The sequence below is a fragment of the Schistocerca gregaria genome, chromosome 10 (genome assembly GCF_023897955.1).
Source record: "Schistocerca gregaria isolate iqSchGreg1 chromosome 10, iqSchGreg1.2, whole genome shotgun sequence".
In the NCBI taxonomy this organism is placed as follows: domain Eukaryota; kingdom Metazoa; phylum Arthropoda; class Insecta; order Orthoptera; family Acrididae; genus Schistocerca; species Schistocerca gregaria.
In genome coordinates this window covers 174,664,709-174,682,940 of record NC_064929.1, presented here as the reverse complement: position 1 = coordinate 174,682,940, position 18,232 = coordinate 174,664,709, and positions in this window count along the sequence as shown.

The following is an 18,232-nucleotide window of genomic DNA, read 5'->3' as shown; positions in this document are numbered from 1 at the left end:
AGGACGTTAAGATTTTACATGAAAGGAGGACTGGCAGCCGCGTTGGACGGGAGAATGTGAAAAGTGTTGATATGTAGTAAAAACCTGAGAAATCCGTCCGTTTTCGTCATTTGTTATCGAATCGACTTCAAGCCAGATCGTCACATTGGCCGCTCTTCTCTCTGAAACGGTTACATTTATCGTCTGCAAAGCTATGTCGCGTGCTGCGGTATGCTGAAACACTAAAAGCACCATAGTAGAACACAGAAGAAGCTTCTATGTTGAAGTAATAGCCAGTAAGAAGTAGCACAATTGAAGTTTTAGTTGTCGATTATTCACTTTTTAGCCGGCTTTGGTGGCTTGGACATGACCTAGGACCTTAAGAATTTGCATGAAAGGAGTACTTGCAGCCGCGTTGCACGGGAGAATGTGAAATGTGTTCATATGTAGTAAAAAACTGAGAAATCCATCCGATTTCGTCATTTGTTATCGAATCGACTTAAAGCCAGATCGTCACATTGGCCGCTTTTCTCCCTGAGACGGTTACATTTATCGTCTGCAAAGCTATGTCGCGTGCTGCTGTATGCGGAGACACTAAAAGTACCATAGTAGAACACAGAAGAAGCTTCTAAGTTGATGTAATAGCCAGTAAGAAGTAATACAATTCAACTTTTAGTAGTCGATTATTCACATTTTAGCCGGCTTTGGTGGCTTGGACATGACCTAGGACCTTAAGATTTTGCATGAAAGGAGGACTAGCAGCCGCGTTGCACGGGAGAATGTGAAAAGTGTTTATATGTAGTAAAAACCTGCGAAATCCGTCCGTTTTCGTCATTTGTTATCGAATCGACTTAAGGCCAGATCGTCACATTGCCCGCTCTTCTCTCTGAAACGGTTACATTTATCTTCTGCAAAGATATGTCGCGTGCTACGGTAAGCGGAGACTCTAAAAGCACCATAGTAGAACACAGAATAAGCTTCTAAGTTGAAGTAATAGTTAGTAAGAAGTAATACAATTCAAGTTTTAGTTGTCTATTATTCACATTTTAACGGTCTTTGGTGGCTTGGACATGACCTAGGACCTTAAGATTTTGCATGAAAGGAGGACTAGCAGCCGCGTTGCACGGGAGAACGTGAAAAGTGTTCATATGTAGTAAAAACCTGAGAAATCCGTCCGTTTTCGTCATTTGTTATCGAATCGACTTAAAGCCAGATCGTCACATTGGCCGCTCTTCTCTCTGAAACGGTTACATTTATCGTCTGCAAAGCTATGTCGCGTGCTGCGGTATGCGAAGACACTAAAAGCACCATAGTAGAACACAGAAGAAGCTTCTAAGTTGAAGTAATAGCCACTAAGAAGTAGTACAATTCAAGTTTTAGTTGTCGATTATTCACTTTTTAGCCGGCTTTGGTGGCTTGGACATGACCTAGGACCTTAAGAATTTGCATGAAAGGAGTACTTGCAGCCGCGTTGCTCGGGAGAATGTGAAATGTGTTCATATGTAGTAAAAACCTGAGAAATCCGTCCATTTTCGTCATTTGTTATCGAATCGACTTAAAGCCAGATCGTCACATTGGCCGCTTTTCTCTCTGAGACGGTTACATTTATCGTCTGCAAAGCTATGTCCGTGCTGCGGTATGCGGAGACACTGTAAGTACCATAGTAGAACACAGAAGAAGCTTCTAAGTTGAAGTAATAGCCAGTAAGAAGTAATACAATTCAAGTTTTAGTTGTCGATTATTCTCATTTTAGCCGGCTTTGCTGGCTTGGACATGAGCTAGGACCTTACGATTTTGCATGAAAGGAGGACTAGCAGCCGCGTTGCATGGGAGAATGTGAAAAGTGTTCATATGTAGTAAAAACCTGAGAAATCCGTCCGTTTTCGTCATTTGTTATCGAATCGCCTTAAAGCCAGATCGTCACATTGGCCGCTCTACTCTCTGAAACGGTTACACTTATCGTCTGCAAAGCTATGTCGCGTGCTGCGGTATGCCGAAACACTAAAAGCACCATAGTAGAACACAGAAAAAGCTTCTAAGTTGAAGTAATAGCCAGTAAGAAAAAGTACAATTTAAGTTTTAGTTGTCGATTATTCACATTTTAGCCCGCTTTTTTGGCTTGGACATGACCTAGGACCTTAAGATTTTGCATGAAAGGAGGACTAGCAGCCGCGTTGGACGGGAGAATGTGAAAAGTGTGCATATGTAGTAAAAACCAGAGAAATTCGTCCGTTTAAGTCATTTGTTATGGAATCGACTTAAAACCAGATCGTCACATTGGCCGCTTTTCTCTCTGAGAAGGTTACATTTACTGTCTGCAAAGCTATTTCGCGTGCTGCGGTATGCGGAGACACTAAAAGCACCATAGTAGAACACAGAAGAAGCTTCTAAGTTGAAGTAATAGCCAGTAAGAAGTAGTACAATTCAAGTTTTAGTTGTCAATTATTCACTTTTTAGACGGCTTTGGTGGCTTGGACATGACCTAGGACCTTAAGATTTTGCATGAAAGGAGGACTGGCAGCCGCGTGGCACGGGAGAATGTGAAAAGTGTTCATATGTATTAAAAACCTGAGAAATGCGTCCGTTTTCGTCATTTGTTATCGAATCGCCTTTAAGCCAGATCGTCACATTGGCCGCTCTACTCTCTGAAACGGTTACACTTATCGTCTGCAAAGCTATGTCGCGTGCTGCGGTATGTCGAAACACTAAAAGCACCATAGTAGAACACAGAAGAAGCTTCTAAGTTGAAGTAATAGCCAGTAAGAAATAGTACAATTTAAGTTTTAGTTGTCGATTATTCACATTTTAGCCGGCTTTGGTGGCTTGGACATGACCTAGGACCTTAAGATTTTGCATGAAAGGAGGACTAGCAGCCGCGTTGGACGGGAGAATGTGAAAAGTGTTCATATGTAGTAAAAACCTGAGAAATCCGTCCGTTTTCGTCATTTGTTATCGAATCGACTTAAAGCCAGATCGTCACATTCGCCGCTCTTCTCTCTGAAACGGTTACATTTATCGTCTGCAAAGCTATGTCGCGTGCTGCGGTATGCTGGAACACTAAAAGCACCATAGTAGAACACAGAAGAAGCTTCTATGTTGAAGTAATAGCCAGTAAGAAGTAGCACAATTGAAGTTTCAGTTGTCGATTATTCACTTTTTAGCCGGCTTTGGTGGCTTGGACATGACCTAGGAGCTTAAGAATTTGCATGAAAGGAGTACTTGCAGCCGCATTGCACGGGAGAATGTGAAATGTGTTCATATGTAGTAAAAAACTGAGAAATCCGTCCGATTTCGTCATTTGTTATCGAATCGACTTAAAGCCAGATCGTCACATTGGACGCTTTTCTCTCTGAGACGGTTACATTTACTGTCTGCAAAGCTATGTCGCGTGCTGCTGTATGTGGAGACACTAAAAGTACCATAGTAGAACACAGAAGAAGCTTCTAAGTTGATGTAATAGCCAGTAAGAAGTAATACAATTCAACTTTTAGTAGCCGATTATTCACATTTTAGCCGGCTTTGGTGGCTTGGACATGACCTAGGACCTTAAGATTTTGGATGAAAGGAGGACTAGCAGCCGCGTTGCACGGGAGAATGTGAAAAGTGTTTATATGTAGTAAAAACCTGCGAAATCCGTCCGTTTTCGTCATTTGTTATCGAATCGACTTAAGGCCAGATCGTCACATTGGCCGCTCTTCTCTCTGAAACGGTTACATTTATCTTCTGCAAAGATATGTCGCGTGCTGCGGTAAGCGGAGACACTAAAAGCACCATAGTAGAACACAGAAGAAGCTTCTAAGTTGAAGTAATAGTTAGTAAGAAGTAATACATTTCAAGTTTTAGTTGTCTATTATTCACATTTTAACGGTCTTTGGTGGCTTGGACATGACCTAGGACCTTAAGATTTTGCATGAAAGGAGGACTAGTAGCCGCGTTGCACGGGAGAATGTGAAATGTGTTCATATGTAGTAAAAAACTTGGAAATCCATCCGATTTCGTCATTTGTTATCGAATCGACTTAAAACCAGATCGTCACATTGGACGCTTTTCTCTCTGAGACGGTTACATTTATCGTCTGCAAAGCTATGTCGCGTGCTGCTGTATGCGGAGACACTAAAAGTACCATAGTAGAACACAGAAGAAGCTTCTATGTTGAAGTAATAGCCAGTAAGAAGTAGTACAATTGAAGTTTTAGTTGTCGATTATTCACTTTTTAGCCGGCTTTGGTGGCTTGGACATGAGGTGGAACCTTAAGATTTTGCATGAAAGGAAGACTAGCAGCCGCGTTGCACGGGAGAATGTGGAAAGTGTTCATATGTAGTAAAAACCTGAGAAATCCGTCCGTTTTCGTCATTTGTTATCGAATCGACTTAAAGCCAGATCGTCACATTGGCCGATTTTCTCTCTGAGACGGTTACATTTATCGTCTGCAAAGCTATGTCGCGTGCTGCGGTATGCGGAGACACTGAAAGTACCATAGTAGAACACAGAAGAAGCTTCTAAGTTGAAGTAATAGCCAGTAAGTAGTAGTACAACTCAAGTTTTAGTTGTCGATTATTCACATTTTAGCCCGCTTTTTTGGCTTGGACATGACCTAGGACCTTAAGATTTTGCATGAAAGGAGGACTAGCAGTCGCGTTGGACGGGAGAATGTGAAAAGTGTGCATATGTAGTAAAAACCATAGAAATTCGTCCGTTTAAGTCATTTGTTATGGAATCGACATAAAACCAGATCGTCACATTGGCCGCTTTTCTCTCTGAGAAGGTTACATTTACTGTCTGCAAAGCTATGTCGCGTGCTGCGGTATGCGGAGACACTAAAAGCACCATAGTAGAACACAGAAGAAGCTTCTAAGTTGAAGTAATAGCCAGTAAGAAGTAGTACAATTCAAGTTTTAGTTGTCAATTATTCACTTTTTAGACGGCTTTGGTGGCTTGGACATGACCTAGGACCTTAAGATTTTGCATGAAAGGAGGACTGGCAGCCGCGTTGCACGGGAGAATGTGAAAAGTGTTCATATGTATTAAAAACCTGAGAAATGCGTCCGTTTTCGTCATTTGTTATCGAATCGCCTTAAAGCCAGATCGTCACATTGGCCGCTCTACTCTCTGAAACGGTTACACTTATCGTCTGCAAAGCTATGTCGCGTGCTGCGGTATGCCGAAACACTAAAAGCACCATAGTAGAACACAGAAGAAGCTTCTAAGTTGAAGTAATAGCCAGTAAGAAATAGTACAATTTAAGTTTTAGTTGTCGATTATTCACATTTTAACCGGCTTTGGTGGCTTGGACATGACCCAGGACCTTAAGATTTTGCATGAAAGGAGGACTAGCAGCCGCGTTGGACGGGAGAATGTGAAAAGTGTTTATATGTAGTAAAAACCGGCGAAATCCGTCCGTTTTCGTCATTTGTTATCGAATCGACTTAAGGCCAGATCGTCACATTGGCCGCTCTTCTCTTTGAAACGGTTACATTTATCTTCTGCAAAGATATGTCGCGTGCTGCGGTAAGCGGAGACACTAAAAGGACCATAGTAGAACACAGAAGAAGCTTCTAAGTTGAAGTAATAGTTAGTAAGAAGTAATACAATTCAAGTTTTAGTTGTCTATTATTCACATTTTAACGGTCTTTGGTGGCTTGGACATGACCTAGGACCTTAAGATTTTGCATGAAAGGAGGACTAGCAGCCGCGTTGCACGGGAGAATGTGAAAAGTGTTCATATGTAGTAAAAACCTGAGAAATCCGTCCGTTTTCGTCATTTGTTATCGAATCGACTTAAAGCCTGATCGTCACATTGGCCCCTCTTCTCTCTGAAACGGTTACATTTATCGTCTACAAAGCTATGTCGCGTGCTGCGGTATGCGGAAACACTAAAAGCACCATAGTAGAACACAGAAGAAGCTTCTATGTTGAAGTAATAGCCAGTAAGAAGTAGTACAATTGAAGTTTTAGTTGTCGATTATTCACTTTTTAGCCGGCTTTGGTGGCTTGGACATGAGGTGGAACGTTAAGATTTTGCATGAAAGGAACACTAGCAGCCGCATTGTACGGGAGAATGTGGAAAGTGTTCATATGTAGTAAAAACCTGAGAAATCCGTCCGTTTTCGTCATTTGTTATCGAATCGACATAAAGCCAGATCGTCCCATTGGCCGCTCTTCTCTCTGAAACGGTTACATTTATCGTCTGCAAAGCTATGTCGCGTGCTGCGGTATGCGGAAACACTAAAAGCACCATAGTAGAACACAGAAGAAGCTTCTAAGTTGAAGTAATAGCCACTAAGAAGTAGTACAATTCAAGTTTTAGTTGTCGATTATTCACTTTTTAGCCGGCTTTGGTGGCTTGGACATGACCTAGGACCTTAAGATTTTGCATGAAAGGAGGACTAGCAGCCGCGTTGCATGGGAGAATGTGAAAAGTGTTCATATGTAGTAAAAACCTGAGATATCCGTCCATTTTCGTCATTTGTTATCGAATCGACTTAAAGCCAGATCGTCACATTGGCCGCTTTTCTCTCTGAGACGGTTACATTTATCGTCTGCAAAGCTATGTCCGTGCTGCGGTATGCGGAGACACTGTAAGTACCATAGTAGAACACAGAAGAAGCTTCTAAGTTGAAGTAATAGCCAGTAAGAAGTAATACAATTCAAGTTTTAGTTGTCGATTATTCTCATTTTAGCCGGCTTTGGTGGCTTGGACATGAGCTAGGACCTTAAGATTTTGCATGAAAGGAGGACTAGCAGCCGCGTTGCATGGGAGAATGTGAAAAGTGTTCATATGTAGTAAAAACCTGAGAAATCCATCCGTTTTCGTCATTTGTTATCGAATCGACTTAAAGCCAGATCGTCACATTGGCCGATTTTCTCTCTGAGACGGTTACATTTATCGTCTGCAAAGCTATGTCGCGTGCTGCGGTATGCGGAGACACTGAAAGTACCATAGTAGAACACAGAAGAAGCTTCTAAGTTGAAGTAATAGCCAGTAAGAAGTAGTACAACTCAAGTTTTAGTTGTCGATTATTCACTTTTTAGCCGGCTTTGGTGGCTTGGACATGACCTAGGACCTTAAGATTTTGCATGAAAGGAGGACTAGCAGCCGCGTTGGACGGGAGAATGTGAAAAGTGTGCATATGTAGTAAAAACCAGAGAAATTCGTCCGTTTAAGTCATTTGTTATGGAATCGACATAAAACCAGATCGTCACATTGGCCGCTTTTCTCTCTGAGAAGGTTACATTTACTGTCTGCAAAGCTATGTCGCGTGCTGCGGTATGCGGAAACACTAAAAGCACCATAGTAGAACACAGAAGAAGCTTCTAAGTTGAAGTAATAGCCAGTAAGAAATAGTACAATTTAAGTTTTAGTTGTCGATTATTCACATTTTAACCGGCTTTGGTGGCTTGGACATGACCTAGGACCTTAAGATTTTGCATGAAAGGAGGACTAGCAGCCGCGTTGGACGGGAGAATGTGAAAAGTGTTTATATGTAGTAAAAACCTGCGAAATCCGTCCGTTTTCGTCATTTGTTATCGAATCGACTTAAGGCCAGATCGTCACATTGGCCGCTCTTCTCTCTGAAACGGTTACATTTATCTTCTGCAAAGATATGTCGCGTGCTGCGGTATGCGGAAACACTAAAAGCACCATAGTAGAACACAGAAGAAGCTTCTAAGTTGAAGTAATAGCCACTAAGAAGTAGTACAATTCAAGTTTTAGTTGTCGATTATTCACTTTTTAGCCGGCTTTGGTGGCTTGGACATGACCTAGGACCTTAAGAATTTGCATGAAAGGAGTACTTGCAGCCGCGTTGCTCGGGAGAATGTGAAATGTGTTCATATGTAGTAAAAACCTGAGAAATCCGTCCATTTTCGTCATTTGTTATCGAATCGACTTAAAGCCAGATCGTCACATTGGCCGCTTTTCTCTCTGAGACGGTTACATTTATCGTCTGCAAAGCTATGTCCGTGCTGCGGTATGCGGAGACACTGTAAGTACCATAGTAGAACACTTCACTTTTTAGCCGGCTTTGGTGGCTTGGACATGAGGTGGAACCTTAAGATTTTGCATGAAAATAAGACTAGCAGCCGCTTTGCACGGGAGAATGTGAAATGTGTTCATATGTAGTAAAAACCTGAGAAATCCGTCCGTTTTCGTCATTTGTTATCGAATCGACTTATGCCAGATCGTCACATTGGCCGCTTTTCTCTCTGAGACGGTTACATTTATAGTCTGCAAAGCTATGTCGCGTGCTGCGGTATGCGGAGACACTGAAAGTACCATAGTAGAACACAAAAGAAGCTTCTAAGTTGAAGTAATAGCCAGTAAGAAGTAATACAATTCAAGTTTTAGTTGTCGATTATTCTCATTTTAGCCGGCTTTGGTGGCTTGGACATGAGCTAGGACCTTAAGATTTTGCATGAAAGGAGGACTAGCAGCCGCGTTGCATGGGAGAATGTGAAAAGTGTTCATATGTAGTAAAAACCTGAGGAATCCATCCGTTTTCGTCATTTGTTATCGAATCGACTTCAAGCCACATCGGCACATTGGCCGCTTTTCTCTCTGAGATGGTTACATTTATCGACTGCAAAGCTATGTCGCGTGCTGCGGTTTGCGGAGACACTAAGAGCACCTTAGTAGAACACAGAAGAAGCTTCTAAGTTGAATTAATAGCCAGTAATAAGTAGTTCAATTCAAATTTAGTTGTCGATTATTCACTTTTTAGCCGGCTTTGGTGGCTTCGACATGACCTAGGACATTAAGATTTTGCATGAAAGGAGGACTAGCAGCCGCGTTGCACGGGAGAATGTGAAAAGTGTTCATATGTATTAAAAACCTGAGAAATGCGTCCGTTTTCGTCATTTGTTATCGAATCGCCTTAAAGCCAGATCGTCACATTGGCCGCTCTACTCTCTGAAACGGTTACATTTGTTGTCTGCAAAGCTATGTCGCGTGCTGCGGTATGCCGAAACACTAAAAGCACCATAGTAGAACACAGAAGAAGCTTCTACGTTGAAGTAATAGCCAGTAAGAAATAGTACAATTTAAGTTTTAGTTGTCGATTATTCACATTTTAACCGGCTTTGGTGGCTTGGACATGACCCAGGACCTTAAGATTTTGCATGAAAGGAGGACTAGCAGCCGCGTTGGACGGGAGAATGTGAAAAGTGTTTATATGTAGTAAAAACCGGCGAAATCCGTCCGTTTTCGTCATTTGTTATCGAATCGACTTAAGGCCAGATCGTCACATTGGCCGCTCTTCTCTTTGAAACGGTTACATTTATCTTCTGCAAAGATATGTCGCGTGCTGCGGTAAGCGGAGACACTAAAAGCACCATAGTAGAACACAGAAGAAGCTTCTAAGTTGAAGTAATAGTTAGTAAGAAGTAATACAATTCAAGTTTTAGTTGTCTATTATTCACATTTTAACGGTCTTTGGTGGCTTGGACATGACCTAGGACCTTAAGATTTTGCATGAAAGGAGGACTAGCAGCCGCGTTGCACGGGAGAATGTGAAAAGTGTTCATATGTAGTAAAAACCTGAGCAATCCGTCCGTTTTCGTCATTTGTTATCGAATCGACTTAAAGCCTGATCGTCACATTGGCCCCTCTTCTCTCTGAAACGGTTACATTTATCGTCTGCAAAGCTATGTCGCGTGCTGCGGTATGCGGAAACACTAAAAGCACCATAGTAGAACACAGAAGAAGCTTCTAAGTTGAAGTAATAGCCACTAAGAAGTAGTACAATTCAAGTTTTAGTTGTCGATTATTCACTTTTTAGCCGGCTTTGGTGGCTTGGACATGACCTAGGACCTTAAGAATTTGCATGAAAGGAGTACTTGCAGCCGCGTTGCTCGGGAGAATGTGAAATGTGTTCATATGTAGTAAAAACCTGAGAAATCCGTCCATTTTCGTCATTTGTTATCGAATCGACTTAAAGCCAGATCGTAACATTGGCCGCTTTTCTCTCTGAGACGGTTACATTTATCGTCTGCAAAGCTATGTCCGTGCTGCGGTATGCGGAGACACTGTAGGTACCATAGTAGAACACTTCACTTTTTAGCCGGCTTTGGTGGCTTGGACATGAGGTGGAACCTTAAGATTTTGCATGAAAGGAAGACTAGCAGCCGCTTTGCACGGGAGAATGTGAAATGTGTTCATATGTAGTAAAAACCTGAGAAATCCGTCCGTTTTCGTCATTTGTTATCGAATCGACTTATGCCAGATCGTCACATTGGCCGCTTTTCTCTCTGAGACGGTTACATTTATAGTCTGCAAAGCTATGTCGCGTGCTGCGGTATGCGGAGACACTGAAAGTACCATAGTAGAACACAGAAGAAGCTTCTAAGTTGAAGTAATAGCCAGTAAGAAGTAATACAATTCAAGTTTTAGTTGTCGATTATTCTCATTTTAGCCGGCTTTGGTGGCTTGGACATGAGCCAGGACCTTAAGATTTTGCATGAAAGGAGGACTAGCAGCCGCTTTGCATGGGAGAATGTGAAAAGTGTTCATATGTAGTAAAAACCTGAGGAATCCATCCGTTTTCGTCATTTGTTATCGAATCGACTTCAAGCCACATCGGCACATTGGCCGCTTTTCTCTCTGAGATGGTTACATTTATCGACTGCAAAGCTATGTCGCGTGCTGCGGTTTGCGGAGACACTAAGAGCACCTTAGTAGAACACAGAAGAAGCTTCTAAGTTGAATTAATAGCCAGTAATAAGTAGTTCAATTCAAATTTAGTTGTCGATTATTCACTTTTTAGCCGGCTTTGGTGGCTTCGACATGACCTAGGACATTAAGATTTTGCATGAAAGGAGGACTAGCAGCCGCGTTGCACGGGAGAATGTGAAAAGTGTTCATATGTAGTAAAAACCTGAGAAATCCGTCCGTTTTCGTCATTTGTTATCGAATCGACTTAAAGCCAGATCGTCACATTGGCCGCTTTTCTCTCTGAGAAGGTTACATTTATTGTCTGCAAAGCAATGTCGCGTGCTGCGGTATGCGGAGACACTAAAAGCGCCATAGTAGAACAAAGAAGAAGCTTCTACGTTGAAGTAATAGCCAGTAAGAAGTAGTTCAATTCAAGTTTTAGTTGTCGATTATTCACTTTTTAGCCGGCTTTGGTGGCTTGGACATGACCTAGGACCTTACGAATTTGCATGAATGGAGTACTTGCAGCCGCGTTGCACGGGAGAATGTGAAATGTGTTCATATGTAGTAAAAACCTGAGCAATCCGTCCGTTTTCGTCATTTGTTATCGAATCGACTTAAAGCCAGATCGTCACATTGGCCGCTTTTCTCTCTGAGACGGTTACATTTATAGTCTGCAAAGCTATGTCGCGTGCTGCGGTATGCGGAGACACTGAAAGTACCATAGTAGAACACAGAAGAAGCTTCTAAGTTGAAGTAATAGCCAGTAAGAAGTAATACAATTCAAGTTTTAGTTGTCGATTATTCTCATTATAGCCGGCTTTGGTGGCTTCGACATGACCTAGGTCCTTAAGATTTTGCATGAAAGGAGGACTAGCAGCCGCGTTGCATGGGAGAATGTGAAAAGTGTTCATATGTAGTAAAAACCTGAGGAATCCGTCCGTTTTCGTCATTTGTTATCGAATCGACTTAAAGCCAGATCGGCACATTGGCCGCTTTTCTCTCTGAGACGGTTACATTTATCGACTGCAAAGCTATGTCGCGTGCTGCGGTATGCGGAGACACTAAGAGCACCTTAGTAGAACACAGAAGAAGCTTCTAAGTTGAAGTAATAGCCAGTAAGAAGTAGTTCAATTCAAATTTAGTTGTCGATTATTCACTTTTTAGCCGGTTTTGGTGGCTTCGACATGACCTAGGACATTAAGATTTTGCATGAAAGGAGGACTAGCAGCCGCGTTGCACGGGAGAATGTGAAAAGTGTTCATATGTAGTAAAAACCTGAGAAATCCGTCCGTTTTCGTCATTTGTTATCGAATCGACTTAAAGCCAGATCGTCACACTGGCCGCGTTTCTCTATGAGACGGTTACATTTATCGTCTGCAAAGCTATGTCGCGTGCTGCGGTATGCGGAGACACTAAAAGTGCCATAGTAGAACACAGAAGAAACTTCTAAGTTGAAGCAATAGCCAGTAAGAAGTAGTACAATTCAAGTTTTAGTTGTCGATTATTCACTTTTTAGCCGGCTTTGGTGGCTTTGGACATGACCTAGGACCTTATGATTTTGCATGAAAGGAGGACTAGCAGCCGCGTTGCATGGGTGAATGTGAAAAGTGTCATATGTAGTAAAAACCTGAGAAATCCGTCCGTTTTCGTCATTTGTTATCGAATCGACTTAAAGCCAGATCGTCATATTGGCCGCCTTTCTCTCTGAGAAGGATACATTTATTATCTGCAAAGCTATGTCGCGTGCTGCGGTATGCGGAGACACTAAAAGCACCATAGAAGAACACAGAAGAAGCTTCTAAGTTGAAGTAATAGCCAGTAAGAAGTAGTACAATTCAAGTTTTAGTTGTCGATTATTCACTTTTTAGCCGTCTTTGGTGGCTTGGACATCACCTAGGACGTTAAGATTTTGCATGAAAGGAGGACTGGCAGCCGCGTTGCACTGGAGAATGTGAAAAGTGTTCATATGTGGTAAAAACCTGAGAAATCCGTCCGTTTTCGTCATTTGTTATCGATTCGACTTAAAGCCAGATCGTCACATTGGCCGCTCTTCTCTCTGAGACGGTTACATTTATCGTCTGCAAAGCTATGTCGCGTGCTGCGGTGTGCGGAGACACTAAAAGCACCATAGTAGAACACAGAGAAGCTTCTAAGTAGAAGTAATAAAAAGTAAGAAGTAATACAATTCAAGTTTTAGTTGTCGATTATTCACATTTTAGCCGGCTTCGGCGGCTTGGACATGACCTGGCACCTTACGATTTTGCATGAAAGGAGGACTAGCAGCCGCGTTGCACGGGAGAATGTGAAAAGTGTTCATATGTAGTAAAAACCTGAGAAATCCGTCCGTTTTCGTCATTTGTTATCGAATCGACTTAAAGCCAGATCGTCACATTGGCCGCTTTTTCTCTCTGAGACGGTTACATTTATCGTCTGCAATGCTATGTCACGTGCTGCGGTATGCGGAAACACTAAAAGCACCATAGTAGAACACAGAAGAAGCTTCTAAGTTGAAGTAATAGCCAGTAAGAAGTAGTACAATTCAAGTTTTAGTTGTCGATTATTCACTTTTAGCCGGCTTTGGTGGCTTGGACATGACCTAGGACATTACGAATTTGCATGAAAGGAGTACTTGCAGCCGCGTTGCACGGGAGAATGTGAAAAGTGTTCACATGTAGTAAAAACCTGATAAATCCGTCCGTTTTCGTCATTTGTTATCGAATCGACTTAAAGCCAGATCGTCACATTGGCCGCTTTTCTCTCTGAGACGGTTACATTTATCGTCTGCAAAGCTATGTCGCGTGCTGCGGTATGCGGAGACACTGAAAGTACCATAGTAGAACACAGAAGAAGCTTCTAAGTTGAAGTAATAGCCAGTAAGAAGTTATACGATTCAAGTTTTAGTAGTCGATTATTCACATTTTAGCCGGCTTTGGTGGCTTGGACATGACCTAGGACCTTAAGATTAAGCATGAAAGGAGGACTAGCAGCCGCGTTGCACGGGAGAATGTGAAAGTGTTCATATGTAGTAAAAACCTGCGAAATCCGTCCGTTTTCGTCATTTGTTATCGAATCGATTTAAAGCCAGATCGTCACAGTGGCCGCTCTTCACTCTGAAACGGTTATATTTATCGTCTGCAAAGCTATGTCGCGTGCTGCGGTATGCGGAGACACTAAAAGCACCATAGTAGAACACAGAAGAAGCTTCTAAGTTGAAGTAATAGCCAGTAAGAAGTAGTACAATTCAAGTTTTAGTTATCGATTATTCACTTTTCAGCCGGCTTTGGTGGCTTGGACTTGACCTAGGACGTTAAGAATTTGCATGAAAACAGGACTTGCAGCGGCGTTGCATGGGAGAATGTGAAAAGTGTTCATATGTAGTAAAAACCTGAGAACTGCGTCCGTCTTCGTCATTTGTTATCGAATCGACTTAAAGCCAGATCGTCACATTGGCCGCTTTTCTCTCTGAGACGGATACATTTATCGTCTGCATAGCTATGTGGCGTGCTGCGGATTGCGGAGACACTAAAAGCACCATAGAAGAACACAGAAGAAGCTTCTAAGTTGAAGTAATAGCCAGTAAGAAGTAGTACAATTCAAGTTTTAGTTATCGATTATTCACTTTTCAGCCGGCTTTGGTGGCTTGGACTTGACCTAGGACCTTAAGATTTTGCATGAAAGGAGGTCTAGCAGCCGCGTTGCATGGGAGAATGTGAAAAGTGTTCATATGTAGTAAAAACCTGAGAAACCCGCCCGTTTTCGCCATTTGTTATCGAATCGACTTAAAGCCAGATCGTCACATTGGCCGCTTTTCTCTCTGAGACGGTTACATTTATCGTCTGCAAAGCTACGTCGCGTGCTGCGGTGTGCGGAGACTCTAAAAGCACCATAGTAGAACACAGAAGAAGCTTCCAAGTTGAAGTAATAGCCAGTAAGAAGTAGTACAATTCAAGTTTTAGTTGTCGATTATTCACATTTTAGCCGGCTTTGGTGGCTTGGACATGACCTAGCACCTTAAGATTTTGCATGAAAGGAGGACTAGCAGCCGCGTTGCACGGGAGAATGTGAAAAGTGTTCATATGTAGTAGAAACCTGAGAAACCCGTCCGTTTTCGTCATTTGTTTTCGAATCGACTTAAAGCCAGATCGTCACATTGGCCGCTCTTCTCTCTGAAACGCTTACAATTATCGTCTACAAAGCTATGTCGCGTGCTGCGGTATGTGGAAACACTAAAAGCACCATAGTAGAACAGAGAAGAAGCTCCTATGTTGAAGTAATAGCCAGTAAGAAGTAGTACAGTTCAAGTTTTAGTTGTCGATTATTCACTTTTTAGCCGGCTTTGGTGACTTGGACATGACCTAGGACCTCAAGATTTTGCATGAAAGGAGGACTAGCAGCAGCGTTGCATGGGAGAATGTGAAAAGTGTTCATATGTAATAAAAACCTGAGAAATCCGTCCGTTTTCGTCATTTGTAATCGAATCGACTTAAAGGCATATCGTCACACTGGCCGCGTTTCTCTATGAGACGGTTACATTTATCGTCTGCAAAGCTATGTCGCGTGCTGCGGTATGCGGAGACACTAAAAGTACCATAGTAGAACACAGAAGAAGCTTCTAAGTTGAAGCAATAGCCAGTAAGAAGTAGTACAATTCAAGTTTTAGTTGTCGATTATTCACTTTTTAGCCGGCTTTGGTGGCTTGGACATGACCTAGGAGCTTAAGATTTTGCAAGAAAGGAGGACTAGCAGCCGCGTTGCATGGGAGAATGTAAAAAGTGTTCATATGTAGTAAAAACCTGAGAAATCCGTCCGTTTTCGTCATTTGTTATCGAATCAACTTAAAGCCAGATCGTCACATTGGCCGCTTTTCTCTCTGAGACGGTTACATTTATCGTCTGCAAAGCTATGTCGCGTGCTGCGGTGTGCGGAGACACTAAAAGCACCATAGTAGAACACAGAAGAAGCTTCTAAGTTGAAGTAATAGCCAGTAAGAAGTAGTAGAATTCAAGTTTTAGTTGTCCATTATTCACTTTTTAGCCGACTTTGTTGGCTTCTACATGACCTAGGACCTTAAGATTTTGCATGAAAGGAGGTCTAGCAGCCGCTTTGCATGGGAGAATGTGAAGAGTGTTCATATGTACTAAAATCCTGAGAAATCCGTCCGTTTTCGTCATTTGTTATCGAATCGACTTAAAGCCAGATCGTTACATTGGCCGCTTTTCTCTATGAGACTGTTACATTTATCGTCTGCAAAGCTATGTAGCGTGCTGCCGTCTGCGGAGACCCTAAAAGCACCATAGGAGAACACAGAAGAAGCTTCTAAGTTGAAGTAATAGCCAGTAAGAAGTAGTACAATTGAAGTTTTAATTGTCGATTATTCACTTTTTAGCCGGCTTCGGTGGCTTGGACATGACCTAGGACATTAAGATTTTGCATGAAAGGAGGACTAGCAGCCGCGTTGCATGGGAGAATGTGTAAAGTGTCATATGTAGTAAAAACCTGAGAAATCCGTCCGTTTTCGTCATTTGTTATCGATTCGACTTAAAGCCAGATCGTCACATTGGCCGCTCTTCTCTCTGAGACGGTTACATTTATCGTCTGCAAAGCTATGTCGCGTGCTGCGGTGTGCGGAGACACTAAAAGCACCATAGTAGAACACAGAAGAAGCTTCTAAGTTGAAGTAATAGCCAGTAAGAAGTAATACAATTCAAGTTTTAGTTGTCGATTATTCTCATTTTAGCCGGCTTTGGTGGCTTGGACATGAGCTAGGACCTTAAGATTTTGCATGAAAGGAGGACTAGCAGCCGCGTTGCATGGGAGAATGTGAAAAGTGTTCATATGTAGTAAAAACCTGAGGAATCCGTCCGTTTTCGTCATTTGTTATCGAATCGACTTAAAGCCAGATCGGCACATTGGCCGCTTTTCTCTCTGAGACGGTTACATTTATCGACTGCAAAGCTATGTCGCGTGCTGCGGTATGCGGAGACACTAAGAGCACCTTAGTAGAACACAGAAGAAGCTTCTAAGTTGAAGTAATAGCCAGTAAGAAGTAGTTCAATTCAAATTTAGTTGTCGATTATTCACTTTTTAGCCGGCTTTGGTGGCTTCGACATGACCTAGGACATTAAGATTTTGCATGAAAGGAGGACTAGCAGCCGCGTTGCACGGGAGAATGTGAAAAGTGTTCATATGTAGTAAAAACCTGAGAAATCCGTCCGTTTTCGTCATTTGTTATCGAATCGACTTAAAGCCAGATCGTCACATTGGCCGCTTTTCTCTCTGAGAAGGTTACATTTATTGTCTGCAAAGCAATGTCGCGTGCTGCGGTATGCGGAGACACTAAAAGCGCCATAGTAGAACAAAGAAGAAGCTTCTACGTTGAAGTAATAGCCAGTAAGAAGTAGTTCAATTCAAGTTTTAGTTGTCGATTATTCACTTTTTAGCCGGCTTTGGTGGCTTGGACATGACCTAGGACCTTACGAATTTGCATGAATGGAGTACTTGCAGCCGCGTTGCACGGGAGAATGTGAAATGTGTTCATATGTAGTAAAAACCTGAGAAATCCGTCCGTTTTCGTCATTTGTTATCGAATCGACTTAAAGCCAGATCGTCACATTGGCCGCTTTTCTCTCTGAGACGGTTACATTTATAGTCTGCAAAGCTATGTCGCGTGCTGCGGTATGCGGAGACACTGAAAGTACCATAGTAGAACACAGAAGAAGCTTCTAAGTTGAAGTAATAGCCAGTAAGAAGTAATACAATTCAAGTTTTAGTTGTCGATTATTCTCATTATAGCCGGCTTTGGTGGCTTCGACATGACCTAGGTCCTTAAGATTTTGCATGAAAGGAGGACTAGCAGCCGCGTTGCATGGGAGAATGTGAAAAGTGTTCATATGTAGTAAAAACCTGAGGAATCCGTCCGTTTTCGTCATTTGTTATCGAATCGACTTAAAGCCAGATCGGCACATTGGCCGCTTTTCTCTCTGAGACGGTTACATTTATCGACTGCAAAGCTATGTCGCGTGCTGCGGTATGCGGAGACACTAAGAGCACCTTAGTAGAACACAGAAGAAGCTTCTAAGTTGAAGTAATAGCCAGTAAGAAATAGTTCAATTCAAATTTAGTTGTCGATTATTCACTTTTTAGCCGGTTTTGGTGGCTTCGACATGACCTAGGACATTAAGATTTTGCATGAAAGGAGGACTAGCAGCCGCGTTGCACGGGAGAATGTGAAAAGTGTTCATATGTAGTAAAAACCTGAGAAATCCGTCCGTTTTCGTCATTTGTTTTCGAATCGACTTAAAGCCAGATCGTCACATTGGCCGCTCTTCTCTCTGAAACGCTTACATTTATCGTCTACAAAGCTATGTCGCGTGCTGCGGTATGCGGAAACACTAAAAGCACCATAAAAGAACAGAGAAGAAGCTCCTATGTTGAAGTAATAGCCAGTAAGAAGTAGTACAATTGAAGTTTTAGTTGTCGATTATTCACTTTTTAGCCGGCTTTGGTGACTTGGACATGACCTAGGACCTCAAGATTTTGCATGAAAGGAGGACTAGCAGCAGCGTTGCATGGGAGAATGTGAAAAGTGTTCATATGTAATAA